At 38.7% G+C, this 22,556-nt stretch overlaps 1 long non-coding RNA gene across 2 annotated transcripts in view; it reads left to right on the top strand.

The window, feature by feature from the left end:
* Positions 1-22,556, top strand: part of LOC309969915 — a 29,215-nt gene that overhangs the window by 1,198 nt on the left and 5,461 nt on the right. The window contains exons 2-3 of one of the 2 annotated variants that reach the window (XR_014326654.1): positions 11,199-11,267; positions 22,361-22,393. This is a non-coding gene — a long non-coding RNA (uncharacterized lncRNA). The remainder of the gene's footprint in view (positions 1-11,198; positions 11,268-22,360; positions 22,394-22,556) is intronic. The other variant, XR_014326655.1, reaches the window with a different exon arrangement.

A 22,556-nucleotide genomic window follows, 5' to 3' on the forward strand; every position in this document is an offset into this window, starting at 1 on the left:
ATCAGAGCCCTGTTTGTGTGGTGGTGAGGTGTCTGGGCGGGAAAGCATTCTATAGTTTTATAGTTAAATCTCAGTGTTTTAGTGTGCTTGGGTCCCTGGTATGCGACCTTCACAAGTGTTTCATAGACCCTCACCGTATTAGGGGCTGGAGGCAGGGCGGTGTACTTCTCCCAAGCTAAATAAGGCTCTGGAAAAATCTTTCCCCTGGAGAGTAGGGCTTTGTTATGGAAAACACTCTAGATTTATTTCAAAAGAAGAAAGCTTCTCCACCACCTGTCAGAGCCCTGAGGTTATCTTTCTTGGTTCTTCACTGTGAGGACCTGGTGGGTTTCCTGGAGGTAAAGCCCATGAAAGCGTGAGTGACCCCTAAGGTCACAGACTCCAGGACTCTCTCACTCTCATACTAGTCCACTCTCAGCTCCAGCAATTTGTCAAAATTATCGCAAAACTGTTCCTATCAATGTAGGGCTCCAGTGATTTCCACTCCAGGTAAGCAGACCTCAGTGACTCTCCTGTCTGTCCAGATTTTGGGGTGGTTGTTTGCCCTGCTACCTCAGCTTCATGAGTCCAAGAAAAGCCACTGATTGTTAGGGTTCTTTCCCCCACTTTTTTTGGGTAAGATTGTGAGTGTTTTACATGTAGGGCTGAAACCTGAAGATCCAACTTCATTTTTTACATTTGGATATGCTGTTAAACCAGCACCATTTGTTGAAAAGACTATTCTTTCCTCATTGAATCTTTTGGCATCCTTGTCACAAATCCTTTGACCATAAATGTGGGAGTTTATTTCTGGACTTTCAATTCTGTTCTCAATCGATCCATATGTCTACTTTTATGCCCATATGACACTGTCTTGATTACAGTAGCTTTGTAGTAAGTTTTCAAATTGGGAAGTGTGAGTCCTCCAAATCCATTCTTCTTTTTCAAGATTGTTTTGGTTATTCCAGTTCTCTTGCATTTCCATATGAATTTTAGAATTAGCTTGTCATTTTGTGCAAAGAACCCACCTGGGATTTTGAAATAAATTGCACTGAATCTTTAGATCAATTTGGAAAGTTTTGCTATCTTAACAATATTGTCTTCTGGTTCTTAAATATGGGATGTCTTTCCATTTATGTAGGTCTTCCTTCTCTCAATGATTTTAGGTGTACAAATATTACACTTCTGTTATATTTATTCCTGAATATTTTATTCTTTTAATGCTATTATAATTGGAGTTGTTTTTTCTAAGTTTCATTTTTGGATTGTTCATTGCTAGGGTATTAAGATAATTGGCTTTTGCATGTTGACTTCATATCCTGCAAACCTTGCTGACCTTGTTCATTAGTCCTTACGATGTTGGAGTATTTCTTTTAGGATGATCAATTATAATTTCTCTACAGTCCAGTGAAACTGGGATTAAACATGCCCATAAGACTTATCAATTAGAACCACTGTTATACTAAGAAAGCACACTCTTAATAAGATGGTGATGATAAACAGTAGTTAGAATGAGTCATGCAGTCCAGAGGGCTTGTATTTATTATGGGCCTGATATGAGCATGTTTACAGGCTGAAGAGAAGGAGCAAGTGGGAAGAGTTTATTTGGAAAAAGAAGGAGATGACCGACACAGAGAGTGTCAACGAAGTCAGAAGGGGGTGGACTTAAGGTTGACCTTGTTTTCTTCGACTTTGAGATATGATATGAAGGAGAATATCGGCTAGAATTTACATTAAAACTGCTGAATAAAAGCAAGACACTGATAGAGAGTATGCTTGATGATTTCAATTTCTCCATGACATAGGTGCTCAGGTGATCTCCTGGGGGAATGATCTGAGGGAGAATGGCAAAGGTCTGGGACAACTGTTCAGGAGCTTGGAGAGCAGTCTGACCAAGGGCAGATGAAAGGGTTAATAGGTGTTAAAGGACCAACTGAGGCTAAATTACAAAATCGTTGTCAGGTTGATTTGTAGGATTTCTCTAGTCATGTGTGTACAGGAATAAAGATAATAGTAAGCAGTAATGTTGTACTGATCTTGGGCTGGAGATTTACTGTCCAGGTGCTGTTGTGGTGAAGGTATGCTAACAAAAACACATCAAAGATACTGGTAAAAAAAATAACTAAGACAACCAATCATGTTATAACAGTTTACGTTGGCAAGGAAGCCTTAGAGAGTCCTCACAGACTGGGAAAAAAATTATGGGGTCAAAGAACTGGAGGTCTCTCTGAAGTTGAAAGTAGGTACAGTGGGAGTGAAGGCACAGGAGAAGTAAGAGGATAAGATGTTAAGACTCATAGAGGGATAGTGCAGAGCAGAATTTTGGATGTGGTGCAGTTCCAGGTGATGATAAGATTCTAGATGTGACTTGGCTAAAGTCGAGTGGATGTGAAAGCCACTGGAATTAAGAAAGTCCGAGTGTACATTTCTGGATGGCTCATCTACATGACCTTGGTGTCACCCAGAATTATGAGAGTAACTGGGGTAGAAAGAAAGATCCAGGTCCTGTATTTGCCAGTTAACGAAGGGGCGTATCTGGGAAGTTGGTAGATGACAGTAATAAAGTGAGGCAGAGGTTGGTAAACCCATCTTACCTTAGGGAATCAAGAGCTTGCGCTGAACATACCCGAGGGTTACAACGCTCTCCGAAATCATAGTGGCTCATTCTGGGATGGTTCTTAAGGTGGGGAAGCATCCTAAGGGAATATTTGGGATGAAACAGGGAGGCAGCCCATATCTGTATTAGAAAACTCAGCCTGGTTGTTCCAATACAACCATCAGGAGGTGTTATTTCCCATTGTTCTTCTCTTCCCAGTGAGAACTGCTGCTTTAAGGATGGCTACAGAAATCTAGGAAGAATTCCTGAGGAGCATATGGCTTCTATCCTATTCATACTCCTGTGCTTGCTACTTATGACTATATATAGACATGAATCTAGATTTCTGACAGATCTTTCCAAGGAAAAACACACATATTTTTCATAATTTTGTTTCTTTTGATATGAAATAGTATAAATGCATACAGTCATTTTTATAACAGGTGTTATTTACAGTGAAATGAACAGACCTTAAATGCACAGTTTGGTGAGTTTTGACAAATGCATAAGCCCTCACCTTTATCAGGCTATAGAATATTTCCATTACTCTAGAAAGTTCCCTGGTGACCCTTCCCACTCAATTCCTGCCCTACCTGATGCAACACAGTGCTGATTTCTATCATCATAGATTAGTTTGTCTATTTTAGAACTTCATTTTAATGGAAACACAGTTGGTATTCTTTTGTGTCTGGCTTCTTTTGCTCATCATAACAAGGTTTAAAGTTAGAATTTGGGTATTAAAGCAAGTCATTCTAATAGAAAATTCTCATGATTACCAAAGGTGACTGAATTCAGACCAGAATGAAGGCAGATGTGTAAAAGAATCGTAGTGGGGCTTCCCTGGTGGCGCAGTGGTTGAGAATCTGCCTGCTAATGCAGGGGACACGGGTTTGAGCCCTGGTCTGGGAGGATCCCACATGCCGCGGAGCAACTACGCCCGTGAGCCACAACGACTGAGCCTGCGCGTCTGGAGCCTGTGCTCCGCAAAAAGAGAGGCCGCGATAGTGAGAGGCCCCTGCAACACGATGAAGAGTGGCCCCCGCTTGCCACAACTAGAGAAAGCCCTCGCACAGAAACGAAAACCCAACACAGCAAAAAAAAAAAAAAAAAAAGAATCGTAGTGTATTTCCACCTGCTGGATAGTTTGCCAAGAAAGCCAAGACATATTTAGTTATGCACTGCAGGAACTATCCTGTGGCCAAAGCTCACTTGGCTTTGTGTCCCCATCACCCCTTCCCCTTCCTGAACTCTTTACTGTCTCTGAAATAAATCAGTGAGGAAAGGGTTCCCTTCCATACCTTTGAGAGGGATAGAAAACCTGCTCTGTACTTGGTAGGATGATCCTGCTCCTGCCTCAGGGCTTAAAAAGAAAACCCTGAAATATGTTCTCCAAGTTAAAATGAAATTTCAGCTTAAACATGAAATCCTGGAATGGATTTCTTAACATCTGTTTCAACAGAAACCACAGTCTGAGTTAAGTATATTTTCCTTCCTCAAAATTGTGCCTAGGTATGTGGAGGGTCTGTGGACTGAATGTTTGTGTCTCTCCAAATTCATAAGTTGGAGCCCTAACACCCCAATTCAATGGTATTTGGAGGTGAGGCTTTTTGAACGTAATTAGCCTTAGATGAGGTCAGGAGGGTGGGGCCCCCATGATGGGATTAGTGACCTTATAAGAAGAGATACCAAAGAGCACCTCCTTCCCCTGGACACACAAAGAAGAGGTCATGTGAGCACACAGTGAGATGCTGGCTGCCTACAAGCCAGGAGAAGAGGCTTTATAATGAAGCTACCTTGCTGGCACCTTTATCTGGGGCTTTCCAGGCTCCAGAACTGTGAGAAATAAATTTGTTTAAACCACCCAGTCTATGGTATTTTTTTTATGGCAGCCCAAGATGATTAAAACAGGAGGTAATATTTATTAAGTACTAACTATATGCTAGGCATTGTGTCACATTTACTCTTTGAAACAAAACTAGGAGGTAGGCATTAGTATCTCCACTTTTCCAGGGAGGAAAAGAAAACTCAGCATCACACAGCTACTAAGTGATGGTAGATATTATGAAATTGCCCCCTACTCCAAGGATGCTGCATCAATTTATTCTCTCATTAACAATCCCCATATACCTACCAACCTTGATAGACAACCACCAAGCCTTTAAAATCCTGGATAGCTCTGTCTTACTAGGTCTTGATCTCATTACTTCCTTTTTTGAGCTAATGGTTGAAAATGGGGATAGCTTCTAAAACTGGTAAAATATTGGCTTTGATGCTTCCTTATCAACATATACACTCTACATGAAGATTCTTGGGGAAACGGAAGGTTGCTGGGTACTGGTACAGATGGGTAATGGTGCCTTGGAAAGCAAAGATATGAAAAACAACATTTAGGAAACAGCTGCAGAGAGGAAGACTCTAGTTTTACCCTGTTTTATTGTCTACCTTATTCTAAGGGGGTTCTGAGCTCATAGGTGAGATCAGGGGAGCTGAAAATTGCTTTGGAATTTAGTTATGTGTCCCTAATACACTGTAAATTTTGACTGAAGTCTGCATACTGGGTGAGAAACAGTGTACTTAGAGCCCCACAAAATAGGGGCCTCAAAACACACACAAAAAATAAAAATACAGCTGAAGGAAAGCTGAAGCTAGGACCCCCCTGCCGCAAATCATCCTTTCCTTCTTGCTTTCCCAGTAAGGAAAGTAGTAGTATCAGCCTGAGGCAGTGGGTATCATCATAATGCTGAAGGCTGTCTTGGATGGGTAGCTTCCACTAAGATAGATAAAATATCAAGTTTACACAACTGGGAAGTGGCCAAGCCAGTATCTGAACCTGGTCTTCTTTTTTTTCCCCCAATTTTCTTGAGTCATAACTGACAAATAAAATTGTAAGATATTTAAAGTGTACAACATGATTATTTGATACAGGTATACATTGTAAAAGGATTTCACCATAGTTAATTAACACATCCATCACCTCACATATTTTTATATGTTAAAATCTATCTATCTATCTATCTATCTATCTATCTATCTATCTATCTATCTATATCTGGTGAGAACATTTAAATTCTCTCTTAGCAAATTTTAATTATACAGTATAGTGTTGTCAACTACAGTCACCATGTTGTACATTAATTAGATCCTTATTCATTTTATAGCTGAAAGTTTGTACCCTTGTACCAATGTCTGCTTATTCCCCCACCCCAAACCCAGCCCCTGGTAACCCCTTTTCTACTTTCTTTTTCTATGAATTTGAGATTTTTTTAAGATTCCATTTGTGATGCCATGCAGTATTTGTCTTTCTCTAACTTATTTCACTTAGTATTATGCCTTCAAGTTCCATTCATGTTGCTACAAAAGGCAGGGTTTCCCTTTTTCATGGCGGGATAATATTCCAGTTCATATATATATCCCACACCTTCTTTATCCATTCATCTGCTGATGAACACTTAGGCTGTTTCCATATATTTGCTACTGTGAATAATGCTGCAAAGAACATGGGGGTGCAGATATCTCTTTGATATCCTATTTTCATTTTCTTTGGATATATTCCCAGAAGTAGGATTGCTGGATCACATGGTAGTTCTATTTTTAATTTTTGAAGAAGCCCCATACTGCCCAAGGAAATCTACAGATTCAGTGCAATCCCTATCAATTTACCAATGACATTTCTCACAGAACTAGAAAAAAAATTCTAAAATTTTTATGGAAACACAAAAGACCTCAAATAACCAAAACAATCTTGAGAAAGAAGAATGGAGCTGGAGGAATCATGCCCTCTGGCTTCAGACTATACTATAAAGCTACTGTAATCAAATCAGTATGGTACCAGCACAAAACCAGTTCACACAGATCCATGATCAAGATAGAAAGCCCATGGGGCTTCCCTGGTGGCACAGTGGTTGAGAGTCCGCCTGCCAATGCAGGGGACACGGGTTCATGCCCCGGTCCAGGAAGATCCCACATACCGCAGAGCGGCTGGGCCTGTGAGCCATGGCCGCTGAGCCTGCGCGTCCAGAGCCTGTGCTCCGCCACGGGAGACGCCACAACAGTGAGAGGCCCGCGTACCGCAAAAAAAAAAAAAAAAAAGATAGAAAGCCCAGAAATAAACCCACACACTTATGGTCAATTAATTTATGACAAAGGAGGCTAGAATATACAATGGAGAAAAGACAGTCTGTCCAATAAGTGATGCTGGGAAAACTGGACAGTTACCTGTAAAAGAAAGAAATTAGAAAAATTTCTAATACCACATACAAAAATAAACTCAAAATGGATTAAATACCTAAATGTAAGACCGAATACTATAAAACTCCTAGAGGAAAATGTAGGCAGAACACTCTTTGACATAAATCGCAGCAATATTTTCTTGTATCTGCCTCTTAGAGTAATGGAAACAAAAGCAAAAATAAACAAATAGGACCTATTTAAACTTTAAAGCTTTTGCACAGCAAAGGAAACCATTAACAAAATGGAAAAACAACCTATGGAATGGGAGAAAATATTTGCAAATGATGCCACCAACAAGGGCTTAATTTCCAAAATACACAAACAGCTTATACAACTCAATATCGAAAAAAAGCAAACAACCCAAAAAAAAAAAGGACAGAAGCCCTAAATAGACATGTCTCCAAAGAGGACATACAGATGGCAAACAGGCACATGAAAAGATGCTCAACACCACTAATTATTAGAGAAATGCAGATCAAAACTACAATGAGGTAGCACCTCACATTGGTCATAATGGCCATCATCATAGCAGCACTATGTACAATAGCCAAGACATGGAAACAACCTAAATGTCCATCAACAGATGAATGGATAAAGATGTGCTACACACACACACACACACACACACAATGGAATATTACTCAGCCATAAAAAAGAATGAAATAATGCCATCTGCAACAACATGGATGGACCTAGAGATTATCATACCAAGTGAAATAAGACAGACAGAGAAAGACAAACATCATATGATATCACTTTTATATGGAATCTAAAAATTATACAAATGAACTTATTTATAAAACAGAAATAGACTCACAGACATAGAAAACAAACTCCTGGTTACCAAAGGGGAAAGGGGGGAGGAGGAATAAATTAGGAGTTTGGGATTAACAGATACACACTACTGTATACAAAATAGATAAACAACAAGGACCTACTGCATAGAACAGGGAACTATATTCAGTATCATGTATCAATAGTAACCTATAATGGAAAATAACTTGAAAAAGAATACACACACACACAACTGAATCACTTTGCTATATACCTGAATCTAACAAAACATTGAAGATTAATTACTTTAATTAAAAAAAGAAATTTGAGGGCTTCCCTGGTGGTGCAGTGGTTAAGAATCCGCCTGCCAATGCAGGGGACACGGGTTTGAGCCCTGGTCCAGGAAGATCGCACATGCCGCGAAGCAACTGAGCCTGTGTACCACAACTATGGAGCCTGCGCTCTAGATTCCATGAGCCACAACTACTGAACCCACATGCCACAACTACTGAAGCCCACACGCCACAACTCCTGAAGCCTGTGCGCCTAGAGCCCGTGCTCCGCAACAAGAGAAGCCACTGTAACGAGAAGCCCGTGTACCACAATGAAGAGTAGTTCCCGCTCTCCGCAACTAGAGAAAAGCCCATGCACAGCAATGAAGACCCAATGCAGTCAAAAATAAAATAAATAAGAAAAAAAAAAGAAATTGGAGGGATTCTTGGGACCTAATTTCTCTGAAAATAAGATTAACAGGTTAATTAAACACCAGATGATCTCTGAGGTCCCACCCAAGCCAAACTTTTCAATACCCTAAACCATATGGCTTCAAATTACCTTCCAAGCCTCATCTTCTCTAACTCAGTATAAACTAGTCTTTATTCTTTCATATGTTCATATATTTTCACTATTAGAAATACATTTTTATATCACCTCAGAAAAAGTAAAATTCAACACTTAGGAGCTCAAGAGCAATGAAATATTTTTTTTCTCTTCAAATGAATTTACTAATTCAGCTCTTCATGTTCCAGAAATTGTCACTGATGTGGTAATTTGTTGAAAACATTTATATACAAATATTCCACTAAAACATAACATCTACAGACACCAAGAAGTTTATTCAGCCAAATATGTAATCTTAGAATAAAATACTCTTAATACACACAAATGAGTAAGACATAAGAATGAATATAATAAAATAGCATTTATGCTGGAGGGGTTTGATGATATATGCCCCTAGAGATAAAATTTCATTAGAATTACCTTCTCTCCACCTTCTTTTATTTCAAAGACTTCTTGTACAGCACATTGCTTTTATGTTGGGGATTTATCACTAAAATTAACTTTTTTACAATCTTAATTACTTTATTATTTCTTTTTCCAAAACCATTTGAAATACTGGAATAAAATCAGTCATTGCCAAGTTTTATGAAAATATATATCAAATTCTAAACTCTCCTAGACTCTTCTCAATGGTGTTACCCTAGAGAGCTGCTTTCTCTATAGTCATTCTTTTCAACACCAACATTTTTTTTTTTTTTTTTTTTTTTTTTGCGGTATGTGGGCCTCTCACTGTTGTGGCCTCTCCCGTTGCGGAGCACAGGCTCCGGACGCGCAGGCTCAGCAGCCATGGCTCACGGGCCCAGCCATTCCGCGGCATGTGGGATCCTCCTGGACCGGGGCACGAACCCGCGTCCCCTGCATCGGCAGGCGGACTCTCAACCACTGCGCCACCAGGGAAGCCCCTCAACACCAACATTTTTATTCACTTTGTCGTTTTAAAGAAAATCTTTCTAAAATGAGGACATCTTCCTCAGAGAATAATGAACAGAGCTCAGTATTTTCTTTATGATTAAAGGTTATCCTTAACCTTTTCCTTTTATTTCAGAATACTTTATTGAGCATACGTTGAACAAATTGCTGGCGATGCTACTACACTCACTCTGTGTAGGACCTAAGTACAAGAAGACATGCTCAGGGCATATTTAGGATGGCGGGACACAAGTGGGTTGCTGGCCTGGAGATGGAAAAGTGTTGTAAACGCATCATAACTGAAGTGTCTTCATGTTTTTTCATTTTTGTTCCACACATACCCTTCAAAATAATGCTAAATCTCCCACTTACGTCCCTCTTTATTCATTACCAGATGTTCATTCTCTTTTCACCCTCAGAAACAAATCTACAAGATAAACGGGCTAATGGTATCCTTTTCATATGATGGGCAAAAAAAAAAAAATCTAGACCATAAGGCTACGTGCTTGCCTGGACCCTGCAATATGTAGCTAGCTGGAGGGAGGATATATTTTCTTCTAACTCGTAGCTTAACTCCTTGGTTTCTTTCATAATTTTGTCCAATCTTCCCACAAAGTAGGAGAAGACTCAGTAGTTCTGAGTAGGAATGGAACTATGGTGAAAAGTAATGCATCTACAATGAAATCTATCAGTTTCCTTCAAAAAATGAGTTTGCACATCTGGACACAGATGGGGTTGCTGGAGCACAGAACTCTGACTTTCAGCCCTGAAATCCACTTTCCCCTAAGTGGTTTCTTCCTGCCCTGTTATACAACCCCAAGCAGGTATCCAGACTACTTTCTTCTTTCTCCACAGCACAGCTGAGAAATGCTTTTTCCAACTTTAAAAAAAAAAAATTATTTATTTTTATTTTTGGCTGCATTGGGTCTTCGTTGCTGCACGTGGGCTTTCTCTAGTTGCGGCAAGCAGGGGCTACTCTTTGCTGCGGTGCGCGGGCTTCTCATTGCGGTGGTTTCTCTTGTTGTGGAGCACAGGTTCTAGGCACGCAGGCTTCAGTAGCTGTGGCACGTGGGCTCAGTAGTTGTGGCCTGCGGGCTCTAGAGTACAGGCTCAGTAGTTGTGGCGCACAGGCTTAGTTGCTCTGCAGCATGTAGGATCTTCCCGGACCAGGGCTCGAACCGGTGTTCCCTGCATTGGCAGGCAGATTCTTAACCACTGCACAACCAGGGAAGCCCCAATTTTCTTTTTAACATTGATTCATTTATTCAGATTTTCTACTCCATCTTAGGTCAACTTTAATCATTTGTATTGTAGGAAATGTATCCATTTCATCTATGTTTTCAGGTGGATTAGTACAAAGTTGTTATAGTATTCTCATAATTTTCTTTTATCTTTCACATATTTGTGTCTATGACCTTTCATTCATTCCTCATGTTGTTTTGTGATCTCTTTTTGTTCCTTGGTCAATCTTGCCAAAGGTTTTATTTTATTCAGTTAACAACAAAAATAAAAAATGGGGAAATTCTGTGGGGCTGATAAACTCCATCCATTCAATATATATGTATTATGCACTCTATGCCAGGCACTGATCTATGGCTAAATGTTGCTGATTGGTGGGGTGACCACATGACCCAATTTATGCCTGTTTTCAGCTGTAATAACTAACAACACTCTCTTACTCTCTTTTACTAAGTGTCCAAGACTGTAAAATAAGTTACATGATCAATCCACAGATGGTTCAAATAAAATTAAAGTTGAAATATACACATGGTGGTCTTTACAAGATATGTTTTGGTGAAGTGCTGAAGACAGAAGCCTGATTAGGTTTCTTTTTTTTTTTCTTCTTCTTTTTTTTTGTTTTTAAATGGAGAACGACTGGGGACAGTGAGAATATGCAAGTATTTTGAAGAATTCTGCTACAGGAGACAGGAGAAATGAGGTAGGAGGAAGAGGAAGTGGACTTAACTATTTCCTATTTCATCCGTTTCTGCTTTAATTATTTTTATTTCTTCTTTCTATGGGCTTGTTTGGGTTGTTTATTTCCTAGCTTCTTAGGTTAGTGTGTAATACTTTTGAAGCCATGAAAAAACATATAAGTTCTGATATGGAGTGCTTTCATTTTCATGAATTTATAAATAATTTTAAACTACAATTTTGACATTCTCTTTAACCAATAAATTATTTAGAAGTGGCAAAATATCTAGATGCCTGGATTAACTTTTTAAAAAATTAAAAAAAATATTAATATACTGGGGTTGGTTAAGTGGTCTATATATCTCTATATTTCTTTTTTTTCCCTAACTGTAATTTCTTTGTGACATTCTACAGGACCAATTTTTGTAAATGTTAACTGAGTAAATGAACAAGTTGCATATTCTCTATTGGATGTGAATTCTATTCATATATATTAGCATGAACTTATTAATTACATTATTTAAATATTCTATATTTTTATTCATAGTCCATCAGAGTGGGATACTTTAACATACCTCTATGATGTGGATTTTCTAATTTCCATCTGTGATTTTATCAATTTTTCTTGTATTTCCAAATGATGTTAGGGGCGTTTAAGTTTATGATTATTATTGCTTCTTGGTGAATTATTTAACCATGTGAAATGTCCTTTATGAAACTTTTAACGTTTTTGACTTTCAATTCTATCTTGTCTGGCACTGATGGTGCTTTGCCACCTTTCTGTTAGTACTTGCTAGGGATATGTTTTCAAACTTTGAGTTATCACAGTTTTGGCTTTCTCTAGTAACCTGCACATAGCTGGATTCTTAAAAATCCAAACTATTTTACCTTTTATGAAACAAACATATGCAATTAATATTTACTGTTACATTTGATACACTTAGACCTATTCCTGCCGCCTTATTTTGTGTTTTCAATTTGCCATCCTTTTTCTCATGCTTGCGTTTCTTCTTCCCAGCGTTTTCATGGATTAGTGGAATTTTCTTTGTTCCTCTTTTCATTTACTAGTTTGAAAATCATACATATTCTATTTTTATCTTTCTAGTAGTTACACTTAAACTTTTATCATAAGTGGTTAGATTTATATTTTTCTAATAGTGTCTGAAGTTAGTCACTACCCACTGGTTCCTTTTGATGAATCTTAGAATGCTTTTATTTTCCTAAATTCTTCATCAGCACCCTTGCCTCCATATTCCCACATCCCATGTTGACATAATCTGAAATCTTGGCACAGTATTGTTTTTTAAAAATAATTTTATAATCATATCTATAGAATGGCTTTATTACTTTTTTTGCTAACTATTGCAGTTCATTGTTAAGTTCCGGATTGACTCTTTTGGGGGGTATATTCTCTAGTAGTTCTTTCAGCTTTCAGAGAGAATCTGCTGGGTTGTTAAAATTTGAATTCTTGGCTATTTGAAAGAATCTTATTTCATTCTCACATTTCAATGATATCATGGCTGAACACAGAAATTTAGATTTGAACTTCTTTTCCTTTACCAAACTAAAAATACCGTCCAATGTCTTTTTTCATCCAATATTGTTGATGACACATCTAATGCCAAATCTGATCAGAATTACTTTGAACAGTCTTCTTCTCGACCTCTCTGGAGGCTGCAGCAGTTTGTCTTTATCCTTACAGCTTTTAGCATGTTGACTATATTGACTAATGAAAGTTCTGAACTTTGATTGCTTTTGTACATTGCCTTTTATTTTTGTTGTGTGTTTATCCTACTCTGTAGTTGGTGGACCATTTCAATCTGAGGATTTATACGTTTCTTCAACTATAAGAAATTCCATCCTATTATTTCTTCAGATTTTACCTCTCTTCTATTCTCATTATTCTCTATTGGGGAGATCCTACGACTTGCAGAACTTTCTTCAATGTTTTAAGTTTTTATCTTTTTCTCGCCTTGTACTTCATCCCTAGGCTGTCTTCCAGATATCTAATTTCTTTTTTAGCTATGCCTATTCTTCTATCTACTGCATTTTTACTTTCAATAATTATATTTTTTACTTCCAAGGTTTGTCTTTGGTTTGTTTTATAACAGACAGTTCCTGATTCATTATTGCGACATCATCCTATATCTGAAGACACTGATCACACTTGTTTTAAAGTCCTTTTCTTATCGCTCTATTAACTTTTGCATAGTTGTAATTCTGTTGGGTTGTTACCTATTTTTCACGGCAGCTGCAAGCCAGATGTTGGTGATTTTTGACTGTGGGCTCATCTTTGTAGTTTGGATCCCCTGCTGGATCCTTTATACTTGTAGTCTTTCAGCCAGCCTTGGGGGAGGTGGAGAAATAGCTACTGAGGTTTGTGCTCCCCACTGTTTTCAGTGAGAATGGGGAAAAGGTGGGATGTATTCTGGATGGAATATCTTAGAGGCTGGTATTCTGGGCTCAGTCATTATCTCTGGGCATTGTCAAGCCCTGCCTCTCCTTCAGCATGGCTCCTGCCCAAAGACAGATCCGAATGGATGGAGAGGAGGGTGGGATGCACACGACACACTGTGGGTACCCCAACTCATTTTCCTGTCATTTGCATTGAACCACTCTTTTCTACTCCTGGCTTCTTCCACCTGTAGGCAGGAGGAATTCCTGGTGATTCTCCCATGTTCTGTGGTAGTGCTTTCCAAAGGGATCCAGCACAAATTCCAGGCTGCGATTACCCTCTTCAAACTTATCCTTTGTTCTTTTACTCTCAGGAATTTCTCATAATTTTCATTAGCCAAAATTTTCTCTTTGAATTTACAGAACAAGGTATATATTCCCATACTCAAAAAAGAAATCCAAGGCTTAGAGTAGAAGGACAGATGGGATTGGGGAAGGAGAGAACATTGCTGTGTGCAATTAGTTTCCCATCTGGAAGGCAAAAGCCTCCATTTTTACTTTGGGTTGTTTGCCTTTTTCTTATTGATTATTAGAGATATTAAGCAACTTTTAGCTATGTTATAAATATTTGTTACATAAGCCTTTTAATTTTGTTTAAGGTACCTTCTGAGATACAGAAATTTTACATTTTTATGAGGTCAAATCTGTCCATTTTTTACTTTAAGATTTCTGGATGTTGTGTTATGCTCAAGAGGTCTTCCTAATCCATAATTAAAACCTATTTTTACTATACAGCACCTTTTAATATTTCATAGTTCAGTCTTTTGTGATTAGATATTTCATGTTTAGATACAGATCCAACAGGATTTTAATTTTGTGTTTGGTCTGAGATTTGGTTTGTATCCTATTCTCCCCTTTCCAAGTGGAACTTTTTATTGCTGTTGTCCTTTTCTGCTCCACTAACTTGTGCTGGTGTGTGGGTGTGCAGGAGCAGTTAACATTTTTTGGTTCATAGGTCACCAAACCATAAAGAACTACATAATTGAGTTGAAGTATTTGATGGACTGGACTGCGCAGCAGTCAGAGTTCTTAAACTTTGAGATGAATGCAGTAACTGCATAAGATGTGGGGTCATCTCTCTTGGGGAGGAGATGAGCGTGAAGAAGGGTATGTAGATACAGGTAGCCAGAGAAGCTGACTGGGGCAGAGAGCACTAACTGTCCACAGAAACCACACTCTAGTTTTCCCTTTGAGCGCACAGCTAGAATCCATTTCCCTGCCTCCCTCACACTTGGGTACAGCCATGGGACTAAGTTCTCCCCAGGGTAATGTGAACAGTACATATGCCAGGCCCATGAGAAACTCACACTTGTACTCCTCCATCCTCCTTTTCAAGGCTGGATATAGAGGATGAGGTTCTAGGAGATGGGGCCACGAGATGCAAGGATTCTGAGTACCTGAAAGACTGTGTGTAGGGCTTGCTAACCAGAAACACTCACCTTGGACTATTACATAAGTGAGAAATAAGCTTCTTTGGTATTTGCCCAAACTAAGGAGATTTAGGTTTCTACTAGATATGCCGTGTCCAGTTAGGGAAGTTTCCTTCCATTCCTATTTTACCAAGAGACTTTCTTGTTTTAATCAGGAATGGGTGTTAAATTTTACTAAAACATTTTTGACATCTATCAAGGGTATCATAGAAATCTTATCCTTAAATCTCAAAATGTAATAAATTACAATTGATACATTAAAACTCTCCAAATTCTTGATTGGCTTATAGTTTTCTTTTTTTCTCCTATCTTTGTCCACTTTTTTTTTGTGGTATGCGGGCCTCTCACTGTTGTGGCCTCTCCCGTTGCAGAGCACAGGCTCCGGACGTGCAGGCTCAGTGGCCATGGCTCATGGGCCTAGCCGCCCCCTGGACCAGGGTATGAACCCGTGTCCCTTGCATTGGCAGGCGGACTCTCAACCACTGCGCCACCAGGGAAGCCCTATCTTTGTCCACTTTTGGCACTGAGTTTATACCAGATACAAATTGACAAGCTTTTCAGCTTTTTCTTTGGTCTTGAACAACTTATGTATCATGAGTCATTGGGGCCTGGTGTCCTTTTGAGAAATACGTTTTTTACTACAGTTCTAACTTCCTCTACAGTTACTGGTCTACTCAATTACTTAAAAGTGAAACATCTTTCCATTTTTCTGGGAAACATCTTTCCATTTTTCTGGAGTTTTCTGGGCCATATTTTTTCTAACTTATATCAAGTAAGTGAGTAAGCAACCAAGGCAAGCCCACAGTCCTCTACAATATGTTTGGTATTCTTGATGTACAATTTTACCCATGTAAATCTTTTAGAATTTTAGTCTTACTGTGAATAAAAAGGAACCTGAATCCTTAGAGATAATCTATTTCTTTTTTTTAATACTAATTGGAAAAATGTACACATTGAACTTATCTATATTAAAACTTTTGAATTCTAAAATTATCACAAATATGAGAACTTAAGCAATAAAAACTGGCACACTTCTGTCTTTAAATGTTTTAGTGTCTGTATGTGAGAAAGACATATCTTATTAATATGACATGGTGATTTATGTTTCTTGATTATCTGTATCTTTGGAATTAGCTGCTGAAAAGAAACTTAATATGACCATAAAATAACCATTATATGATTTGCTACAGAGATTTAAAGATGCATGTTATTTTGTTTTTTCCTAATCATCTTATTATTAAAACCAAAGTTACATATTTTTATGCACAGTGAATTCATTCATTAGGAGGCTATCTAATATCACCTCTGGTCTATATTATCACAGTTCAGAACATGGACTTCGGTGCCAACTTTTATTGGCTTTGTGACATTTGGCAAGTATCTTAACCTCTCTGTGCTCCAGCTTCCTCAAATGTAAAGTGAGGATAACTATGCTACCTACCTGATAGGATTTTCCCAAGGGTTAAGAGTTCAAAATGTAAAGTTATTAGAATATTCCTGGGGAAAATATTAGTACCGTGAAAGTTAGCTATTTTTATTATAATCTAGAAGCAATCACAGGTATCTCTACTGAAAACTTTTCTGATTTTCTTCTCATTATTAGAGTGCCCTTTATGTTTAAGGGACATTATAAAAATTGCCATAATCTCATCTTAAACCTAGTGATGTAGGTATCATTATGCTCCATATGAGAAACTAAGAAAAGTGAAATAACTTTTCAAATTCACAAGGTGCTAAGTGGCAGAACTGGGATCCGAATCCAGGTCTGTCTGACACCGAAGTCTTGCTCTTTCCATTACATTACTCAGCCTGATGCCCCCATTCTCTGTAAAATCCACTACAATCACCTCTTTCTGCTATCACCAAACCAGCGCAAAATTTTTTTTTCTGGTAGACTGCAAAGACTGTACTTAGAGCAACAATGTAGTACCTCTGTACTGGCATTAAACTGTAGGTATCTGATGACATTAATGATTAACTCCTGATTCCCTTAGCTTAACCCAGATAATGTGTCAATCAATATTCAGCCTTTTGGTTTACTCTATGCCATGCCTCTCAGTTTCCAGTTTCAAATAGGCATTTAAGAATGCCTATCTGTACTTCAGACAACACTAAAAGCTATAGTAATCAAAACAGCATGGTACTGGCACAAAAACAGACATATAGATCAATGCAACAGAACAGAGAGCCCAGAAATAAACCCACACACCTAAGGTCAGTTAATCTTCAACAAAGGCAGCAAGAATATACATTAGAGAAAAGACAGTCTCTTCAACAAGTGGTGCTGAGAAAGCTGGAAAGCTACATGTAAATCAATGAAATTAGAACACTCCCTCACATCATACACAAAAATAAACTCAAAATGGTTTAAAGATCTAAATATAAGACATTACATCATAAAACTCCTAGAAGAAAACATATAGGCAAAACATTCTCAGACATAAATCATACCAGTATTTTCTTAGATCAGTCTCTCAAGGCAAAAGAAACAAAAGCAAAAACAAACAAGTGGGACCTAAGCAAACTTACGAGCTTTCTCACAGCAAAGGAAACTACCGACAAAATGAAAATACATTCTATGGAATGGGAGAAAATGCTTGCAAACAATGCAACCAATGAGGGGTTAATATACAAAACATACAAACAGCTCATATAACTCAATATCAAAAAACAAACAACCCAATCAAAAAATGGGCATATAAGTCCTAAATAGACATTTCTCCAAAGAAGACATACAGATGGCCAACAGCCACATGAAAAGATGCCCAACATCACTAATTATTAGAGAAATGCAAATCAAAACCACAATGAGGTATCACCTTACACTGGTCAGAATGGCCATCATCAAAAAGTCTACAAATAATAAATTCTGGAGAAGGTGTGGAGAAAAGGAAACCCTCCTACACTGTTGGAGGAACTATAAGATGGTGCAGCTACTATGGAGAACAGTATGGAGCTTCCTTAAAAAACTAAAAATAGAGCTACCGCATGATCCAGCAATCCCACTCCTGGGCATATATCTGGAAAAGATGAAAACTCTACTTCGAAAAGATACACGTACCCCAATGTTCATAGCAGTACTATTTACAATAGCCAAGACATGGAAACAACATAAGTGCCCATCAACAGATGATTGGTTTAAGAAGATATGATATATACATATACAATGGAATATTACTCAGCCATAAAAGGAATGAAATATTGCCATTTGCAGCAACATGGATGGACTTAGAGATTATCATAATAAGTAAGTCAGAGAAAGACATATACATATATATTGCTTATATGTGGACTCTAAAAATTAACACAAAAGTGAATCTACATACAAAACAGAAACAGACTTACAGACATAGAAAACTTATGGTTATCAAAGGGGAAAGGGATGAGTGATGGACAACTTAGGAGTATGGAATTAACAGATAGAAACTGCTATACATAAAACAGATAAGAAATAAGGATTTGCTATGTAGCACAGGGAACTATATTCAATATCTTATAATAACCTATAATGGAAAATAACCTGAAAAAAATATATAACTTTGAATCACTTTGCTGTACACCTGAAACTAACACAATATTGTAAATCAACTATCATTCAATTAAAAAAAATAATGCTGAATGCCTGTCTCTAGTTCTCTGGGCAGTCTCTTGGAATGAAGGTGCTACACAATATAAAATGCCAACGAGGGCTTCCCTGGTGGCGCAGTAGTTGAGAGTCCGCCTGCTGATGCAGGTGACACGGGTTCGTGCCCAGGTCTGGGAAGATCCCACATGATGTGGAGCGGCTGGGCCCGTGAGCCATGGCCGCTGAGCCTGCGCGTCCGGAGCCTGTGCTCTACAACAGGAGAGGCCACAACAGTGAGAGGCCCGCGTACCGGAAAGAAAAAAAAAAAAAAAGCCAACGAATCAGTTATTGCACCGGATTCCTGGCGTTCAAATTGGAATGGGAGGAAAATGGCTGCTTTCTGAGGTGCAGACAAGAGGGCTAGTTGCTGGGAAGATGCTTCCTAAGCCTGGAAATAAAGTTTTGACTGTGCTCATTCAAAGGCCTATGTCCAGTCGAGGTCCACATATCCACAGAGACAGCCTTCTCTAGTCACTCCAATCCAGCGTGCTCACTACTGCCTCCTTGCACCTCTTGAGAAGCTTCAAATCACAGAGTGGTGCCTATTAGTCTGGACTGTTTTATGTATTGTCCAGTTTTTCTAACAAAATGGTAACTTCCATATGTTTTCTTTTGTATTCATATCCCCCATATCCTTTGCCAAGTGGGGACCATGTAGTGACCATTATCTTCTTTTTTACATTGTGATAAAATATACATGACATAAACTTCACCATTTTAACCATTTTTAAGTGTACAGCTCTGTGGCATTAAGCACACTCACACTACTGTGCAACTATCACCACCATCCATCTCCAGAAATTTTTCATCATCCCAAACTGAAACTCTGTACCCATTAAACCATAACTTCCTCTTCTCCCCTCCTCCCTAACCCCTGGCAATAACCATTTGACTTTCTGTTTCTATGAGTCTGACTACCCTTATATAACTGGAATTGATCATACAATCTTTGTTCTTTTGTGTCTGGCTTATTTCACTTAGCATCACGTTGTCAAGGTTCTTCCATGTTGTAGTGTGTGGCAGAACTTCATTTCTTTTTTAGACTGAATGATATTCCATTGTATGTATATACCACATTTTGCCTGTTCATTCATCCATGGATGGACATTTGGGTTGTTTCTTCATTTTGGCTATTGTGAATAGTGCTGCTATGAATGCTTGTATAAAAATATCTGTTTGAATCCTTCTCAAATTTTGGGGGTATATACCCAGTAGTAGTAGTAGTTGGATCATATAGTATTTCTGTGTGTGTGTGTGTGTGTGTGTGTGTGTGTGTGTGTGTTTTGAGGAACCACTCTACTACTTTCCACAGTACTGCACTGTTTTACATTCCAATGAGCAATGAACAGGGTTCCAATTTCTCTACATCCTCCCAACACTTATTTTACCATTATTCTTCTGACTTAATCCTCATAACAAATGAAAAATTTTACTGTATCTGTATTACACTTCACAGTTGACAAATTTTTTTTTGCATATATTACTCCTTTAAACCATTATAATAATCTTCGGTTTAAGTGGTATATTTTTATTACGAAAGAAGAAATTGAAGCTTAAGGGTGTTACATTACTTGTCCAAGACCACAGAGCTAATAAATGGAAAAGTCAAATACATAACTTTACTCCTGACTCTTTTCTTATTGGGAAAATTAAACAGTCTACGTTCTGTGAGATTCTCCCTTGCAAGCTCTGTTCACTCTGAATCACAGCATTGAGAAGTTTCCAGGAAAGGATACTTGCTGTTTTCTCACATCTCCTAAGGTATCCAAAAAAAAAAAAGGCTTAAATAAGTAGCAGGAGTGATTTAGGTTAGATATTAACTGGGTGGCTGACGCTGGTGAGACATTGGCAAAGATTACCAAAGGATACTTTGAGATAATTCCCGTCTTGAAAAGTGCTATGGGTTGGATTCCATCCCGGTAGATGCCTGAGGGTGCAGGGAGTAATTCGATGAATGCTTGTTAATTATTTGAAAGCAGGGAACAAATTGGATGACTTCACAGAGTTTCTTCCATTCTCTGATTCTAATAACAAAGATTCTACTGAATGGATTTGTACTACTCAAGAAAGTTGTTCTCTGGTTTTTGGGAATGGGTCTTTTTTTCTTGACCCCCTCATCTCTGATCTCTGGAGAAGGCCTCACTCAGTTCCATTTCATACCCTCAGAGTTAACCAAGGCCTCGGGGGAGAGGTCAGAGATGACCTAACTCACCTGGGGTCCTGAGCTACATCCTGGGCAGTTAGCTTTCTATAACACTGTTGATTTGATTTCACTTTGCTCTCCAGGGAGGTCTGAAGGAGTTGCAATTTTGGCCTGAGATGCAAGGGGACAGCTTCAATTTTCAACCTTTATGGGTCGTCAGTGCTGAAGCATAAAGAAGGGACAAGGTAGCTGGCTGAAGACAGTTAGCCTAGAAGAAAGATACCTAGTGGGGAAAACAAAATTATCTGGGTATTTGTCTAGATGCTGCCGCAGTCATCTATCTGCCTTAGAGCAGCAGTCTGTAGGGTATTTAGACATCCATGTCATTTTACTCATGGTTGAAACTCCCTTCCCTCTCCGACAGAATTGTAAATTGTACACCTTTTAACGACCCTATAAACAAGACTAATTCTGCTTCCCTGATGTGCTTAATATCTATGCGTTTTAGTTTCCTCTTTATTCAAAAGAAAGAATCAAAACTTCCCACCTCACAGTTGTTAGAGAGCTAAGTAATGAAGCTTTCTGAAAGGTAGCATGCATTCCAAGTACTTTAAAGACCCTTTCAGGAGAATGTTGAAATTAAGGAAAAACTATTGTAGAAGTCATTTAACAAAATGCTTCCTAAAAAATTAAGGTAATGCACCATATGCAAACAAAAGTGGTAATCAGTTAATAAGTAATGTGCATTTGAAACTCAAAAAGATAAAAATAAGAAATTATTATTTTTTTAAAAAGCAAAAGTACTGCCTCTCACCCACATCCTCTTTCTTTCCTTTCCTATTGTTTGAAGCCCCCTTGCTGGTGGCCCTTACTTCCTACACTTTATTTATTTAATTTATTTATTTATTTATTTTTGCTGTGTTGGGTCTTCGTTTCTGTGCGAGGGTTTTCTCTAGTTGCGGCAAGCGGGGGCCACTCTTCATCGCAGTGCACGGGCCTCTCGCTATCGCGGCCTCCCTCGTTGTGGAGCACAGGCTCCAGACGTGCAGGCTCAGTAGTTGTGGCTCACGGGCCGAGTTGCTCCGCAGCATGTGGGATCTTCCCAGACCAGGGCTCGAACCCATGTCCCCTGCATCGGCAGGCAGATTCTCAATCACTGCGCCACCAGAGAAGCCCCACTTCCTACACTTTAATTGACAAGCGAAGAACTGGGTTTAGAGGGGCAGTCACTGAAGCACTGCTTTAGTAAACAGCCCAGCTTTTTCAAAAGGCCAGCACTGTTGACCCGAGTAGAGATCACACTGCTCCTGCCTAGGACATTTAGTTTTTAGAACCACAGACCAGAGAATGCAGAACCGGGGAGGGCACTCAGTGATGAGCCCATCCAACCGACCCAGTAATTGTTCAGATAACAAAACTGAAGCCAGGACAGGTGCTGATTTTTTTTTTTCTCTGTTACATTTCAGAGCTGGAAATTGAAGAATGCAATGAAAAGCAAGGTAACAAAAAGGCAAGGGTATATACCCATTTATCTCATACCCAGGGGGTGGTTATTTGCAAGTAGACCTGCCTTCAGATGGTCCACTGGGTCTGCAGAGTTTACAGAACAACTAAAGATCCCTCCAAAGCAGGCGTCTCCATAAATACATGGAGTTAAGGCCA

This window comes from Leucopleurus acutus (assembly GCF_964270905.1).
Source record: "Leucopleurus acutus genome assembly, chromosome: 12".
NCBI lineage: Eukaryota > Metazoa > Chordata > Mammalia > Artiodactyla > Delphinidae > Leucopleurus > Leucopleurus acutus.